We start from the raw sequence: 16,744 nt of genomic DNA on the forward strand, positions 1-16,744 counted from the left end.
TGTTTATTTTATACGTACGCGGAATGTTTTGGTTAACCTTTTATGATATTTTTATTGTAAGGTGAACAGAACAATTCAAATCTGCCATGTTTATTTAACTCTACTGTTTACTCGTATACAGGGTGATTTGGTCTTTAGTGCGGATATTTTTTTTTGTGGTTCTGTTTCATTAATAGAACATAAATCTACAAACAGTTCGATACATTTTGTGATATTTTTTTTTCAATTTATGTCTCTAAAATAACAAAATAATGGACACATTATTACCAAACAAGCTATATTCAGCTCAAAAGTGACCTGGTGACGTAATTTAGTATTATAAAAAATACTAGATAAATAGGTATCAAACGAAAATAAAATAAACGCACAAAGGTCAACGGCCCTCGGCGCGGGCACTCGCTACCTACCAGCTGATTTTGTTGTTACCTACTATTGAATAACTTTAACTAATGATAATTTTGCTATTTTGAAAAAAAAAAAGAAAAAATACGTGATCATTAAATTTTGTTTATGTACAAAATATAAAAATATCCGCACTAAAAAATCTTTCTTCCTGTATAAATTATTTATCATAGCAGTGAATCTATTCCGGGAATTCCGTTTGATGTAGAGACAAGACAAGACACTATTTCATTACAATTTTTACACACCAACCAAAGATCTTTACACTAAAACAAAACTATTGAAAATCACGCAACTATACACATACAATACCTATCTCATAATTAAAAAAATCATGACTAAACACTATATTCTACTATAACATTTAAGCATAGGACTAACAAAATCAATTTTTGCTATCTGCAAAAATGAGGATATTAACTCTAAGTTAACTCTAAGTTAGGTGAAAAATACGTTCTTTTTTGGAGAAATAAATATCTTTAAACGAAATCAGTGATAAGGAATAAATACACATTTTTCACTAAGGCGTTCGTAACTATAACTGACTGGCTGAAAATACAAAAAGCGTGGTCACTTACGTTATCAATCGGCCGACTACAATGAGTGACCATCTACATTTTAAACCGAGACTTAAGTTTTAAATCACCAAAACCGAGAAACAATAACAACAAGCATGGCGGTTATTTACCGGTAGAGCCTATTTAGAAAGAGCTTTAGATATTAAATTATGTAAGGGATCAAATGGGGGATGAAATTTTGTATAGAAATCCATCATTCATCGGGTTAGGGATATAAAATATCATAATGTTTATTGTTTATACTTTTGTTGGGGAAAAAAGAAGCGAATTCCAATGTGATGAAGTATGTAAGCGGTTGACTCGTTGGTCCAATGAATCAGGCTGTTGATCACGAGATCAATGGTTCGAGTCTGGAGTTTGTTTATAAAATACTAGCGGACGCCTGCGACATCGTACGCGTGGAATTCAGTTTTTTACTATTTTCGCGGAAACGAACAGTTAATCCAGAGTGAAATCTATCTCAATTATAAGTTTCTGTCAAATCGCTTCAGTAGCCGCAGCGCAAAGGTGGGACAAACATGCAACTTATACTATACAAACTTTCGCCTGAATAATATTAGTGTGATTAAAATTGTCTTTTGATGAAATTCAAAAAAAGTTTCAGCCCAGAGTTAGGAAGTTCGTGGTATTTATACCTCCTTGCCTCGAAAAACATAAGTCGTTAACCCCGGTCATTATTATTCATTAACGTCATCATTAACAGCCGATGGACCTCCATAGCTAGACGTAGGCCACTTGCATGGACTTCCAACCAAAACAATCCCGTCATTATTATTAACATCTGAGAATTAATCATTAGCACCCGCATTGGCGGATTTGTGCTCAATATTCCCTGTTCTATAAGGAATGGCCCTGTATTTCCCCCCGTTAATTAAGGCGATAACGATGAAGAAATAATATACTAACAGCCAGTTATGATAATTTAATCGTAGCTGAATGGAAAATGTTTTAACTTCCCTTGGTCTGAAAACTTTTACTTTAAGTTTTATGATGTGTTTCCCGATAAAGACAAACTTTACCGTATTGGTTGATTCAATGTAAGTACCTACTTCATGTTGTGCTCTTTACCTTTTTGTCATCGCGGCTTTTGTTTATTTTTATCTACTTGGAGCACACTTGGAGTATTTAAGTTTGTGTTTTCGCACTCGACCGAGTTTCTTGTGGCTTTTTCATTCCGCTGTAACCTTCTTTTTCGTACTGAATTGAAAGGAGGCGTCACTTTGAGAAAGTTTACAAGTATTATGAATGGAACTTTGATCTATTTTACTCATTATTAATTCATTATCAACACATATTCGGCTCACTGAGCCCGAGTCTGCTCTCAGAATGATCAGGGTTATGCCAATAGTTCACCACGCTGGCCCAATGCGGATTGGTAAACTTCACACACGCAGAGAATTAAGAAAATGCTCTGATATGCAGGTTTCCTCACGATGTTTTTCCTTCACCGTTTGAGACACGTGATATTTAATTTCTCCAAATGCACACAACTGAAACGTTGGAGGTCCATGACCCGGACCGGATTCAAACCCCTCCGTATTCGGAGACAGAGGTCATATCCACTGGGCTATTACGGCTCGTAGAGTCAATTTCTCCCAAGAAATAAAAGTTAAAGAGTATTTAGGTACTTAGATCAAACCAATCAGTACAATAGGAATAGGTAGATATTACATAGGTAGAGAAAACACAGGTAGATATGAGAAGGACAAGAGTTAATAGAACGTGGGTAGTTATGGCATATATGTATAGAATATAGGAATCGCGCTGATTCGTATTTTGGTGGAGTATTTTATTTGTATATTTCAAAAGATTATTACTAAACCAAAATACAACTTTACATGCATTATAATTGGTTATATTGTTAAAATGCTTATGTAAAATTTGCTACACCATTTTTTTTTTAAGAGACGCTTTTTTGCCATGATTCCAGCAAATTCAGTTCATGTCATGGCTCGTTTTATATTTCTAATTTCGTACGCTAAATGAAATAGTACGAGAGTTTTATACTCCTCGCGTGGTTGCAATTTTTAAAACAATGCATCACTAATAGGCAATTACTCCGCTGTGCTGGATTGATTGAAAACAGTTTTGAATGAAAACTTTCAAATTCGGATTATCCCCGCGTTGGTGCGAACATTTTGATGAAAGCATTGTTCGTGTCGTCTGTTATACTTTAATAGCAGACGCCCGTGACTTTGTCTGCGAAAATCTATTCCCACTTAAAATAAGCTACAATAGCTCCAGAGCTTTAGGGTTAAATTCAGCACCGAGAGGTAGTGAGGTCGATCCTCGTTAGACGTTTGTTTGCTTTAACGCGCTAATCTCAGAAACTACTGGTCCGATTTGAAAATTGTTTTCAGTGTTAGATAGCCCATTTATCGAGGAAGTCTATAATCTATATTTTATTTGCGTATTTCTACGAGAACGGGAAACACGCGGGTGGAACCGCGCGGCTTCAGCTAGTACTAGATATATTATGTGCCTACAAAATCACCGCAAAAAGTAATCCGAATTTAGATACTCAACACAGCGCAAATTTGTGTTTGCTAACATTAAATTTTGTATATTAATATAGTTTTTACACTTCATGAACACACAACTCGACATTGTAGATTATTTGTTACATGCTAAGTAACTTTCGTTGTTTAATAGGCGCCTAAATAAAAATAAGGCAGTTAGCCACCTTCATACGCCTCAGTTTCGACGCGCTAGTGTCATATCTAATATTATAAAATCATTGGCTACAGCAGTCCAAACTCCATATTTGGCTACCGTACTTATCTGTGGTAGGAGGATATGCTAACAGGCTTTCAGCCTGCTCAAAATGATAAAAGTCTGTTGTCTGGCTATCTTAGACTATTAGTCCAATAACCAGATAGTCTCTTTAAGATATTATTGTCACTCCTTTAATGTTTCCACCCGCATTGTTACTTTGTTTTGAAGGAATCCAAAGCCTCCTTCAACTAACAAAGGCAAATAAAGATTCGCGTCATGTAAACATGAAATTTGTAAGAGACGACGTCTTTTCATAGAGATGAAGGTAACCCTTTGTTACGGGGACTGGGTGAGAAAATTCTCGGTCATACTGTATCATTATTCTTAACCTACATTTGACTTTTTTTGAAGTTTGTACCGAGCTTGTAATAAGGCTTTAATTATAATGTTGCAAGCTACGGTAATACCCTTTCAGTATCTGCATTTTCAACTAGCAGTGACTTAAACTGAAAATAGCTTTTCGCCCAATCTTAATTAAAACCTAAAAATGTTGCCAGTAGCTTCCCCTAATATTTAATGTTGTTCCATCGAATCAGGAGTTACTGGGTTGGAGTCCAGGTCGGGCTGTGAAATATTGTGCTTTTCATTCTTCCAATACATTTCAGTTACAATTCTCACACCAAAGTGGACAAGTTGGTGGTTTATCACCCCCATATCTTGTGCAGAGATTTACTGGATATAGACGGCTCAGAATCGTGATGTTTGGAAGTCCGTTCAAAAGGCCTATGTCCTTCAGTGAACGTCTATCGGCTGATATGATGATGATGATGATATGATATCTTGTGCCGTGGTGATCCCGTAAGCCGTCGGTCATTGCTATTAACATCTGATAGTGATAGTAGGAAGAGACAAAATACTATCACCTTGCCAACTAATCTACATAGAATCAGCGTCTTAAGCTTAGCGCGATATTCTCTCTCATGTTACGGAGGAAGGCAACGTCCAACGCTGTATACATCATTCATATAGGCTGACTAGATGACGCCGCGCGGTTTCAACCGCGTGGTTCACGTTCCCGTAGGAACACGGGGATAGTATGCCTATATAGCCTTCCTGGATAAATGCGCTATCTAACAATGAAAGAATTTTTCAAATCGGACCAGTAGTTTCTGAGTTTAGCGCATAGAAGCAAACAAATAAACAAACGAACTCTTCAGCTTTATAATTAGTAGAGATATCGATGACAAAAAAAGTTACTTTGTTCGTCCGTAAATTGAAACCAGCTGCAGGCATTTAGCTTAAGCGAAATATTATTTACACCAACATGGCACCCTATAGCCGGCGTCTAATCTCGTGAATCTAAACGAGTGGGTCGTTCCTTGCTAAAAGATCTGCCAGAATCATCCCCGCGCTTTGGCGGCGGCGGAACGTGCTCTAGTGGATGCCTTACAGAATTAGTAAAGCTAGCGCACATTGCGTTTACAGTTGCGTTAGAACTTGCGTCATGGGCGTCAAAGGTTTACTATAGCGTTTGTTACCATGTTTTTATAACTCAACAATTGAGTCTCGAATTAATTTTGGAAGAACCTTGTCTCTATATAAACTCGGGCCCAAATTATATGAATGATACAGAGCTGAAAATTGGCCGCAAATTAGAACATTTAAGGAGAACTCATAAGACAATTTTTTATATTAATTTACATTGGCCTAATCAGTTGAATTACTTGTTACAAGTGAGCAATAATTTGGATTCCTTTGACATTAAATTCATTGCATTATCTGTACCTGACAAACAGACAGTTTTACTAGGGATTTGACACTAACTTGACACATTTAGTTAAACTCTGACAATGTAATATATTTTCAAATCTTTAAGAAAACTGTCAGTTTGATAAATAGAATGAAAAGAAACAAAAAAAAAAACACTTTCACTTACGAACAAATACGAAAGCGAATGAAAAATAATGACATTTGACAATGAACACTCATTCATTGATTGATATTGACCTTGACAGCACGCGTTTGCAAAGACAACTGACAACCAATGAGAATCGGTGAAACACCCATCAAAGGATATATAGATCACCACAATATGCATTTGCAAAGCTGAGTGAATTTCAGATATCTCCTTTAGAGCTTCGGCGAGGCAGAATTTTTTCAGTTTTTTGCAATCAATACCTGAATCCGATTATCATTGGCATTTATTTGGGAAATTCAGTCGAAAATATATTGGAACGAAATTGCGCGAACGCTGTCCAACCGATTTATATTAAGCTCAGCTAAGTATCAATGTTAAGTAGAGAGAGACGAATATCTTAGCATTCCATGGATTTACTGTGCGGGTCGATCGCGTGGTAGAGAGAAAAACTCCGAGCAGAGTCCTGAACTTGTGACTACTAAGGAATTCCTTGACGATCGATCAACACTCCCCGTTCTCTGCTCTTAACTTGAAATTAATTATGTAATCATGTAACTTCTTTCCAATGTTGATATTAATATGCAAACGGTTGAAATCGATTTTCGTAACACGTAACGGTCCATCGAGCGTAGTACTCTGGAGCGCCAAGCACTCTCCAGTCTCAAGCAAACGAGTGCCGTTTTAGACTTCAATAACATACCATCTAGGCCAAGGTTGGGGTATTTTCGTAACATAAATCGCATTTTTTTAATATATCCGAGTTAATATGATGCTATCCGTGAGTGTCCTTTTCGCCATAGTGGTAGCCATACGGTTAAGCTATGAGTAAATTTAATGCCAGTTATTACAGGTATTTTGTGTTTTTTTTATTTATTTATTACTAGCGAACGGCCGCGACTTCGTCCGCGTGAACCCCTACCTACCTGTGAACAGCTACCCTACCATGCAGGGGATGAGTAGGGACCCAACCCTAACACTACCTTTCTCCTACCCTACCCTTACCAAACTCTTACCCTACCCTACCCCACCCTTACCCTATCCTACCCCTACTCTACCCCTACCCTACCCCTACCCTACCCCTACCTTATCCTTTACTACTTTTGTGTTTACTTACATTATGTTTGTATGTATATAGTTTTTACACTTCCACAACACACAAATCGACATTGTAGACAATATTTAGGTAGGTATTGTGTATAAATAATTTTCGTTGTTTAAATAAGCGATTGGCAATCCTTGGAAGAGGCCTTCATCTGAGAGGGGATCATTGTAAATAATTTTCGTTTTTGTTAGTTTAATTTTTTTAGTTTAAGTTACCGAATTGTAAAATTTATATAGGAAATAAAAGGCTTTATATTTTATTTTATTTAATAAAGCGACTATAAGACAATTATGCACATTTATCCGCGGTTTTGATGTGCTAGTGCCCTGTCTGTAGTTCAAAATATCATTGGGAATTACCACCTAATCGTTGACGAAGGCAAACACGAAACACATTGCTTTGACAGTGACAAACCCTTCGTAAAATGTAACCCTGCAAACAAATATCATGTAGCTCTCCGTACCGAAGTTATGGGACAATTAGGCCCGTTTGTTAAGAAACAATAACTTGCAAAATAAGGCTCCAGACGCCCCCAGCTGAGGGAATACGTAATATTCCTTAGCTTATGTAAACATACTACAAAGTGACCAGATCAAAGGATAGAGAAACTAAAAGTAATACAAAATATTTTTCCCGATCCGGTAGATGATATTGCGTTTTTGCTACATATTGGAACAAATATGGTATGGAAATATTGGAGGATTTTAAGAGGGTCATAAAGGTTTTTTATGTTTATTAGGTATATTTATTGAGAGTAAAAGTTATCGAATACACAAATATGACTTCTATGGTTATGTAAAACATGCTATTTTTATTTGAAGAGTCACTACCAGTTTACAAGCCTGTAGCTCAAATAACTTGTATAGCAGACGCCCCGCGGTTTCATCCACATAGGTAGTTTACGTTGAAATGAAAACATATTGTTTTACCAAGTTTACATAACTGATTGAGCTGGGAGTCTGGGACCTTCTAGACCTGTATCAGAAGGAACCTGTATCAGAAGGAACTTGTATCAGAAAAGGAACCTGTATAATTACATATAATTATACTGGTTTATTATTAAGGTATATTATTAATTCTGATACATATACAATACAGGGAAATAAAGTCCATGTTACTCGGCGAAGATGTAGCTTTCTATTAGTGAAATAATCTTTAAAATCGGTTTTTGAGTTATATCGTAACAAACAAAAAAATAAATATTAGCAGAGCTAGTGTAAAGGCATTTCTAGTACAGGTGAGTAAATCGTCAACATTGCAAAATGCTTGATTATCATCAAAAACTTATTGGAAACTGCTAAAACCATCCAAGTAAACTAAATTAATCAAGCTTCAATACAGTAAAAAGGCGGACTCATACTGACCCCTAACACAGTACTTTTTGACAATTTGGTAGGGAATGGGGATATTGGCCATATTTAGAAAGATATACTAAAATAGTGAAGAAAAATCATTTTAGGGAACCTACATTCCTGTAAATTCTTCTACGTATCTTCTAAAGTCTTTTCTTCGTATGTGAAGTCTACCAATCCGAATTGGGTCAGCGTGGTGGACTATTAACCTAACTTAACGTTCTGAGAGGAAACTCGTGCTCAATTAAAAATTCGAGCCGAATATGAGTTTTTAATCATGATGATTGATTAAGAAAAAAAATAACCTTTTCCATTCATTCTTTTCAGGTAAGTCTCGATCAGTCGATGACACAGCCAAGGAGGACCCATGTCTTACTGGTAGGCCTCTACTGTAATAATTTATTCCTATTCTATGTGCGATGTAGCATGGTCCGGGTGGCAGTTACCCTATGACGTTCACAATACGTACTATTATCGTAAATTGCGGCACAATTTCAAGAGTGAAACGAAATGTCACCCGCACCACGCTGTAGCGCACAATCTGTAGTTGTTAATCATTTTCAACCAATCGTTTATTCTAGAATATTATAATACATGTATAGGCCCCGGCAAATAAGTTGAACCAAACTGACGTTTGTCTGCGCAAGTACAATTTCAAACAAAACTGTGAGACGCGTGGTTGCCCACGAAAAAAATTCCTTCTCCAATACATTCAATGATACCTAAATGCTTTGCTCAGGCATATAAAGACACCAGAAAATGATTTAGGCTGAGGCAATGAATTCAGCTTGTGTGGTTGACAGCATTTGAATCATTGTTACTTGGAGATAAATTGCCTGACGCCACTATTGGACCAAAGCGCTACCAGCCTAGTGCATTGACCGTTATATACCACACTAGCAGAAACCCGCGGCTTTACCCGCGTAATAATTAATGTAGTCTATGTTACTCCTATACCTACATAATAAGGACGTCCTCTTAATATTTCCGCTATAACCAAAAACAAAGAATAAAACCTTTAAAACTTGAGTATATTCGAGCTAAAATAGTTTAATAACCTTGTTTAAATACGTTACCCTAATTATATTAATAATGTCTGTTTCATATTAGCCAAGTTACTGGATAATTTATCCATTGGCGAGTACATATACTAGAACCTAGTATTGTAGTCTTCATAGTATTTTCGTAAATGTCGTTTATAGGTTCTTGTGATACATATAGCATTAAATTAGTATGTTATTACTAGAACAGGTTTAAATAAAAATATAAATCATGAAGAGGGCTGATGACATTGGTTGTCTTAACAAAAATCTTTTAAGAATATCTTGAAACAACTCTGAAGTCCTTAAATATTTTACGTTATATCTTCATAACAATAGCAATAAACTTCAAATGTAACCGTTAAAAACACACATACAATTCTGTTTGTGACGGGGTCCACTACAAAGTTAGCATTATATTTTAAATTTTAACCTAGATCACTAACTAGCAACTCGAGATGCCATCTAAATGATACCCACATTACAATAAGGATCAAAACAAAGGACTGATGCTCCCCTTTCAAAGCGCTATTTGCATGTTCCAGTGGGAAGTATAAAGAGTTGAATTAGTTCACTGGACTGGTAAGCCAAATGGAATAATGTGGGTAGGCCATAAAAACCGTCACGCTCAGCAATTTTAATATGAATCAAGTCTCTAACAACGGTCTTTTAATAAAACAGCAATGTACATGCTCTCATGAAATTTATATTAACGCGAGGCACTGTCGCAAAAATTGCCAAATTTATTCAGTGACACTTTTCTCCGCCGTACATTCTTTGGGCTTTTGCGTAAATGTTTTTTGTGGTTTCATTTGCGGAATACTGTTTCGGAATAACGCGGTTGATTTTAGGGGAGTTGAAGCGGGTAAGATATTTAAAAAACGCCCTTTGTTTTATATTACATTTGACTAGATACTCTCACTTACTTGTTGTGTAGATATTAAAACAAAAATTCGAATTTAACTTACATAACTAACTAACATTTTGTTAACAATTAACAATATTGGGGTCCCAAGGAGCTCGAATGGCGATCCCGCACCGGAAAGCTCCCCCCCCAGTTGGTCGACCCCCACTAGGTGGACTAAGAACATCAAGCGGGTTGCAGGGGCCGCTGGATACTCGCGGCTCGAGACCGTTTTGTTTGGAAGTCCATGCAAGAGGCCTCTGTCCAGCAGTGGACGTCCATCGGCTGTTAATGATGATAATAATGATTTAATTAACTGATATATACGTCAAGTGACCTAAATGATGGTGCTTCATTGTTAATAATCCGAATACAACTAACGTCATGGTCATACGCAATGTCATATTTTATTTTAAAATGCTTTTTTTATTCCATATTAAAAAAGCACATTCATTAACTAAATTAAATTTTAGTAATGATATTATACTTAATATACACACAGAACTTACAACACTTATGCTATATATCCGGGTAATTAATAGTCATTTTGGGACCAAATAAAAAATGCACTAACAAACTTACAGTTTTTATGAAACTACGATGTTGTTAGAAGTTGACTGTCATAGGTTCTCGCTCTATTTACTTCACTTTTTGTGTTAAAGTTAATTAAACGTTAAAAATATATATAATTTATATGCGTCATGAAAATTGATAAAATATTTTTAATAAAATTTGGTTATCTGCGACTGTCACGCGCTTTGATGGAGCACCCGATTACGTATTCCGAACCAGAGCCAAAACAACGGTGTTTTAATACAACATGAAATTTACAGACTCACGTGAAATTTGTATAAACTGCGGCAAAAATTGCTGTATGTACTATACAACGTAATGTTTTTTAACCGTCTTCAAAAAAAAGAGGAGGTTTTTCAATTCGACCGTATATATTTTTTTTATGTGTTCGCGCATAACTTCGTCATTTATAGACCAATTTGGATAATTCTTTTTTTGGTTGGAAAGGAGATGTTCCGAGGGTGGTACCATGATAAGGAAATCAGGATCTGATGATGAAATCCTGGAGAAATCGAGAGGAACTATTGAAAATTGTAGGGGCCACCATATTATGTGTAATCAACAGCCTGTATTCGTCCACTTCTGGACATAGGCCTTTCCTAGAGCGCGCCACCACACTTCTTCTTCTTGATGTCGTCGGACCATCATAGGTGGAGGGCGTCCCACACTGCGTTTGCTGGTACGCGATCTCCACTCCAGAACACGTCTGCCCCAGCGGCCATCTGTTCTACGACAGATATGGCCCACCCACTGCCACTTCAGTTTGCTAATCCTTTGGGCTACATCAATTATTTTCGTACTCCTACGGATTTTCTCGTTCAGAAAGACTCCTAACATAGCCCTCTCTATAGCTCGCTGAGGACTTGTGGATAAGGTCAATCGTCAGTGTCCACGTTTCCGCTCCATACGTCAACACAGGCAAGACACACTCATTAAAGACTTTTGTCTTCAGGCTTTGGGGTATTGACGATTTGAAAACCCGACGCAATTTCCCAAATGCTGCCCAACCGAGCTGAATTCTTCTGTCAGCTTCCTTGTCGAAGTTATTCCTACCTAGTTGTATCATTTGACCGAGATAGTTGTATTCCTGAACAACTTCGAAGCTGGCATTATCGATAATTATGGGCATCTTGATGACGTGCTCATTAAGCATGGTTTTTAAATAAAACTATTTTGATTACAACTATTGCTCACTGATAATGGAGTTGGTGAATTAAGTTATTAGAAACAGTAGTTAAGGCGTGAAAGCGTAACACATAAGCAGATAAACTATACATTTATATAGTTATGGATTGTGTTTGATAGACTAGTAGATAAATATCAAAAATACCTCCGCAAAAAAAAATATTTTCTCAACCATTTCTAGAAGAGGTATGTACTACCTATCACCAAATCTTCGCCTGACCCTTATAAAATTTAAATCAACCCTTTCAAATGCAAAAACATCGAACACTGTTTAGATTTTACAGAGGTCGGATTCGATAAAAAGTAATTTGCTTTCATATTTTATTTGGTTAGCTCTTTAAAAATAGAGAAAGTTACATTTGCCTAGTTGAGAACCTTTATATCAAATAAATAATTGGGAAAAATATTATAAGCACAGAAACTTGTAAAATATTATCATTTCAAGAATATGGCCATTCGGAAGCCGTGACAGTCCAGTAGATATGACTACTGCCTTTGAATTGAAGGGTGTAGGTTCGAATCCGGTCCGGGGTATGTAAAGAAAACTGCATACATGAGATTTTTCTTAATTCTCTACGTGTGTGAAATTTGTCAATCCGCATTGGAAGACGTGGTGGACTATTAGCCTAACCCCTCTCATTCTGAAAGGAGAATCGTGCTCAACAGTGAGCCGTATATGGGTCGTTATTCATGAATATGTCCATTGCATATGTGCATTGTCCATTGTAGATATCTCTATTTACTTACCAAAACGGATGTCACACGGATGAAAAGTTACTCAAGGGTCATAGCTCATTAAAGCTACTAGGCATTCAACTAGCTCCAGTTCAGTATTTCGTAGCTATCGATATCAAATCCACGGGTGGACGCCTCGTTGTTGGCAATATGCAGTCAATACACCGTACGCACGAGAGCAGACTTGCCATTTATAGCTTGTGAGTTAGGCAGTATTTCGCAAACTTTTTGTGTTTTAATGTAAATCTTGATAATCAAGAAGTTTTATAAAAACCATGAACAATTAATAATTAAGATGTATACAGCATATATTTGCAACAAATAATACGAGAATGCCTGAGTTGATTAAAAATTAGAGCACTCGTTGAAAAGGCGATACATCGAGCATCGTGTTAAAGAATTTTCTTTTTTCACGGCACACCAAGTAATGAGCATGATGCACTAGTGTGTTAAAGCTTATACTTTGCGGAACACTAAACTAGACGGTCCGATGACATTACGGAGCTAATGAAGTAATCTTATGGCAGTGGAAGTACATATAAAAAATACAACTGCATGAATTTTGACGGTGCAAGTTGATGCTCAGTGGCTCTAATGAGGTATGAACATCTTCTGAAAAAACATTTGACTTGTCGTTACTAAAGGGTCATAAGGCTCATAGCTCACTAAAACTATTAAGCACTCAAGTTACACACAATATGTTACTAAATATAGATATACCTAGTATAGCGGAGAAAAACGAATTAAGTATTTCAGCTCATTCGTACAATAGCCTTCCATTGTAACTCTTGCCTTTTTTTCACTTTTATCAACCTCCTCTATTTTACAGTTCAACTTCAAATAAACCTAAAACAAGTTGATACGAGTACAGTTGAACTTTGCAACACAAACACACAAAATGGTCATAAAAAATATTGACAAACACCCAGCCCGGGAAAACGTGTCGAGAAATTTTGTAACTCGTTTTCAGTTTTGCATGTAACATTTCGTCGTTTTTTTTTTGGTGCAATATGACGTTTCCTTAGTTACATGTAGTTTGTAGTTTATTCATAGTAATAATTTCAGTATAATTTTTGCTACTATACAAAGATTTTGTACTACTAAATAGCCTACAAAATCCCCCTTAAAACTGATCTTAATTTATCAACTTCACCTAGCGCACACATGCACAGTTTTTTATTTACTTACATTACATTACATGCATATTCATTATTGTAATGAATATAATATATGTATGGATGTATGAGAAATCGGGGTTTGTATCAAACGTTATAAATTTCCTTTTCTTTGGGACGGCTTGTCTTCGTCAAATGTCTTTCCTTCGCCACTGCTATACAGTACACGAACATAAACTTGCTGGATCATTGATATCGGGCAAAACATTCCATGCGGACGAAGCCACGGGCAAACAATAATTAATATTCATGCAAACGAAGGCAGCATCTAGTTATTGGTAAAACAATATTATTACAATGAAACAAATAAATGAAACCACTCAAACTGATTGAACTGTTAACAACGCGAATAAATAAAATATAATCGATACCAACGAGATACTTGAATAAAACATCGATAGTCTCGATATCATTTAGCGAACTTCTTCATAGCACTTGGGCGAAGTTTTCGCTAACTAAGTTCTCCCCTAAACTTATATTTTGCTACTAGATCGTGGCATCGTTACCGAGGTTCGTGACTGCCTTGATTAATTCGTTCTAGTGCTGGCCATTGTGTTTTTTCCTCTTTTTTGTAGGTTTGTTTGGCTTTGTATTAATTCAACGCCATTGTTCTCAAATGTTTCTGAGTACGCAATTACGAAAAGCATTAAAAGATGAATAATTAATTAAAGGGACGAGTGTATTGTTCGTGATTGGGCTGGAATTATGTAATGTTGTTATATTATAGCCATCATAATAACCATAATTATTATTCGATGTGTTATTTTAGAAAGGCATGGTATGCTTCCTATTGTTACAAGATTGTGGGTGGTATTAACATTCATTATTTATGTTTTTTTGTTGAGAGGAGCTATCAGTGTTGGTTTAAAGAAGTGGGTATTTGATAACTTGAGCTAAGTTGTTTGTTAGGCAGCGTGGACACCGCCATGCTGCCAGTCGAGTTAGTGATAATGCAATAGTGTTTTCGGTTGTAATTTGTTTAGTGTGGGCATGGAAAACATGTCGGGCAGGGAGAGTGAGTATTTATGTATTGTAAAGGGATCCCTTAACCTAGTCCCAAGGTAACAACAATATGTTTCCTCTACCATAAAATAATGGTTTTGGTTATATTTAAGAATTATGAATTATTTTTTATTCTCCACAAGTTAACCCTTGACTACAATCTCACCTGATGGTAAGTGACGATGCGATCTAAGATAGAAGCGGGCTAACTTGTTAGGGGTAGGATGAAATCCACACTCCTTTCCATCCAATTATTCAGGTCAGGATATAGATAAATAGACATAATATTTACGAATATGTTTTGACTCATATAATCAAAAATGAGTCCAGTAATAGTACTACCACTACTACAAGCAAAAATGTGGATTGGAGCCCTATTCTGTAACGATGTTTTTTTACTCGCAAGTGCGAGTTTCGAATTCACCTTTTTTTTTTTCTCTCTGTCTAACACAATACACATAGACAGAGAGCTATAGATCACACTGCCAACGTGATAAAAACGTCTTTACAGAATAGTCCTGCTGCTCGTGATATGATTTTGTCAAGTACTCGCACTCCGCGCCTCCTACATCATTTAAACATTTATGGTAAATAGTACATTGAAATGCTAAGCGCTTCTCGCGGAGGCATGGCGTGGATTTACTTCGATAGCGTAAGATAAGGGATTTACATAAATGATTTAATCTATATAAATAAAGAAAATTTAGATGTCTGCATCAATGCATACAAAAAAAAATCTACATTTTTGTCTATCTGTTCTGTATCTTTTAATTTTTTCGGTTCCTCTCTATTACTTTTGGGCCGATTCCACTTCGTAGAGTAATATCCTCGGTAAAGGAGCCGTACTCTTCACCGAGGGGTGGTGGTTCGATCCCTACCCGTTGGACTATTACCGTACCCACTTTCCCGACTAGTAAGTAGGAGGGGAATAGAAATATTGGTCATATTATGGAAATATTGGACATATTAATTGGCACTTATACCATAATGTACTATTGTGTTAAATTCGTACGAAAATCGAATAGCGCAAGTCACACTCACACTTGCCCGTTTTTTTTTACATAACTGCACAAAAGCGTAAAACCCATTTCACAAATTTTAAATTCGTCCAGCCGTTTCCTCTGTATTTCTGTAACTAAATCACACTGCGCCGCCAAAAGCAGTTCCCACATTTGCACTTTTAGACGTTGTATTTCTTTCCGCGCCATTTGCGCGAGCGTTATCCCCCATCCTTACAAAACAACTTGGTAAAATATCAAAATGGAATTGGAATAGCTCTCGATCCATGCTGATGTATAAAGATCCCGCCCGAGATGTTTCGCCTTAGTCTGCATTTATATTCAAATATGCGGACCCTAGAGAGAGATTCTTGGATTGCTATTAGTATCGATGTCTACGTAAAGGCGTACATTGGATGTATTTTAATCTTTAAATTAATATTTTTATATGAATAACTGAGAAAAGAGGCTGACCATTTTGAGCCCAGCACGTTACTGTAAAAAATATATGACAAAAAATCCTTAATTTGAAACTAAGTCATAATCATCTTTATGTATAGAAGTAAAAGTTACTCATCACGTTAAATCGAAAACCACTTGACGTAAAAAGATGAAATTTGGGAGAGTCCGCAAAGACTGATTTTGCTAATAGGTCAGATTAAGGGGGTCTAAGGGCTAGTATGATACAGGGATTTCTTAAAGACCTGCAGCGCCGCTGCATCAAGAAGCAGAACGGTTCATTCATCAAATCTAGTCTCAGCAATGTATGAAAAATAGTCGGTCACCCTGAAGCATAGAACTGCCAGACACGCTGTATGCTGCTTTTAGAATGTATGACACTCTATTTCATTCTATTTCATACTCTATTTCAAATAACAGTTTGATGTCTGATAAGAAAAGGGAGTTTTCTTCCCTTAGATGAGAAAAAGTTAAAAGTGGGTTCTGAAGATCCTTGAATATTGTAATTTTATGTATGAATATCGGAGGAAAACTTTTTGCGTATTATACTTTGTAACCTCTGATTCCTATACATAATATTATACAGCTGGGCTATTCATTTCACAT

General features: G+C 36.4%; 1 protein-coding gene across 1 annotated transcript in view; it reads left to right on the forward strand.

The window, feature by feature from the left end:
• The first annotated feature begins 8,394 nt into the window (after positions 1–8,394).
• Positions 8,395–16,744, forward strand: part of LOC112044666 (acetylcholine receptor subunit alpha-like 1) — a 252,186-nt gene continuing 243,836 nt past the window's right edge. The window contains exon 1 of the mRNA XM_024080583.2: positions 8,395–8,445. The gene's annotated coding sequence lies outside the window, so the exon portion shown is untranslated. The remainder of the gene's footprint in view (positions 8,446–16,744) is intronic.

The sequence above is a fragment of the Bicyclus anynana genome, chromosome 17, assembly GCF_947172395.1.
Source record: "Bicyclus anynana chromosome 17, ilBicAnyn1.1, whole genome shotgun sequence".
NCBI classification, from domain to species: Eukaryota; Metazoa; Arthropoda; class Insecta; order Lepidoptera; family Nymphalidae; genus Bicyclus; species Bicyclus anynana.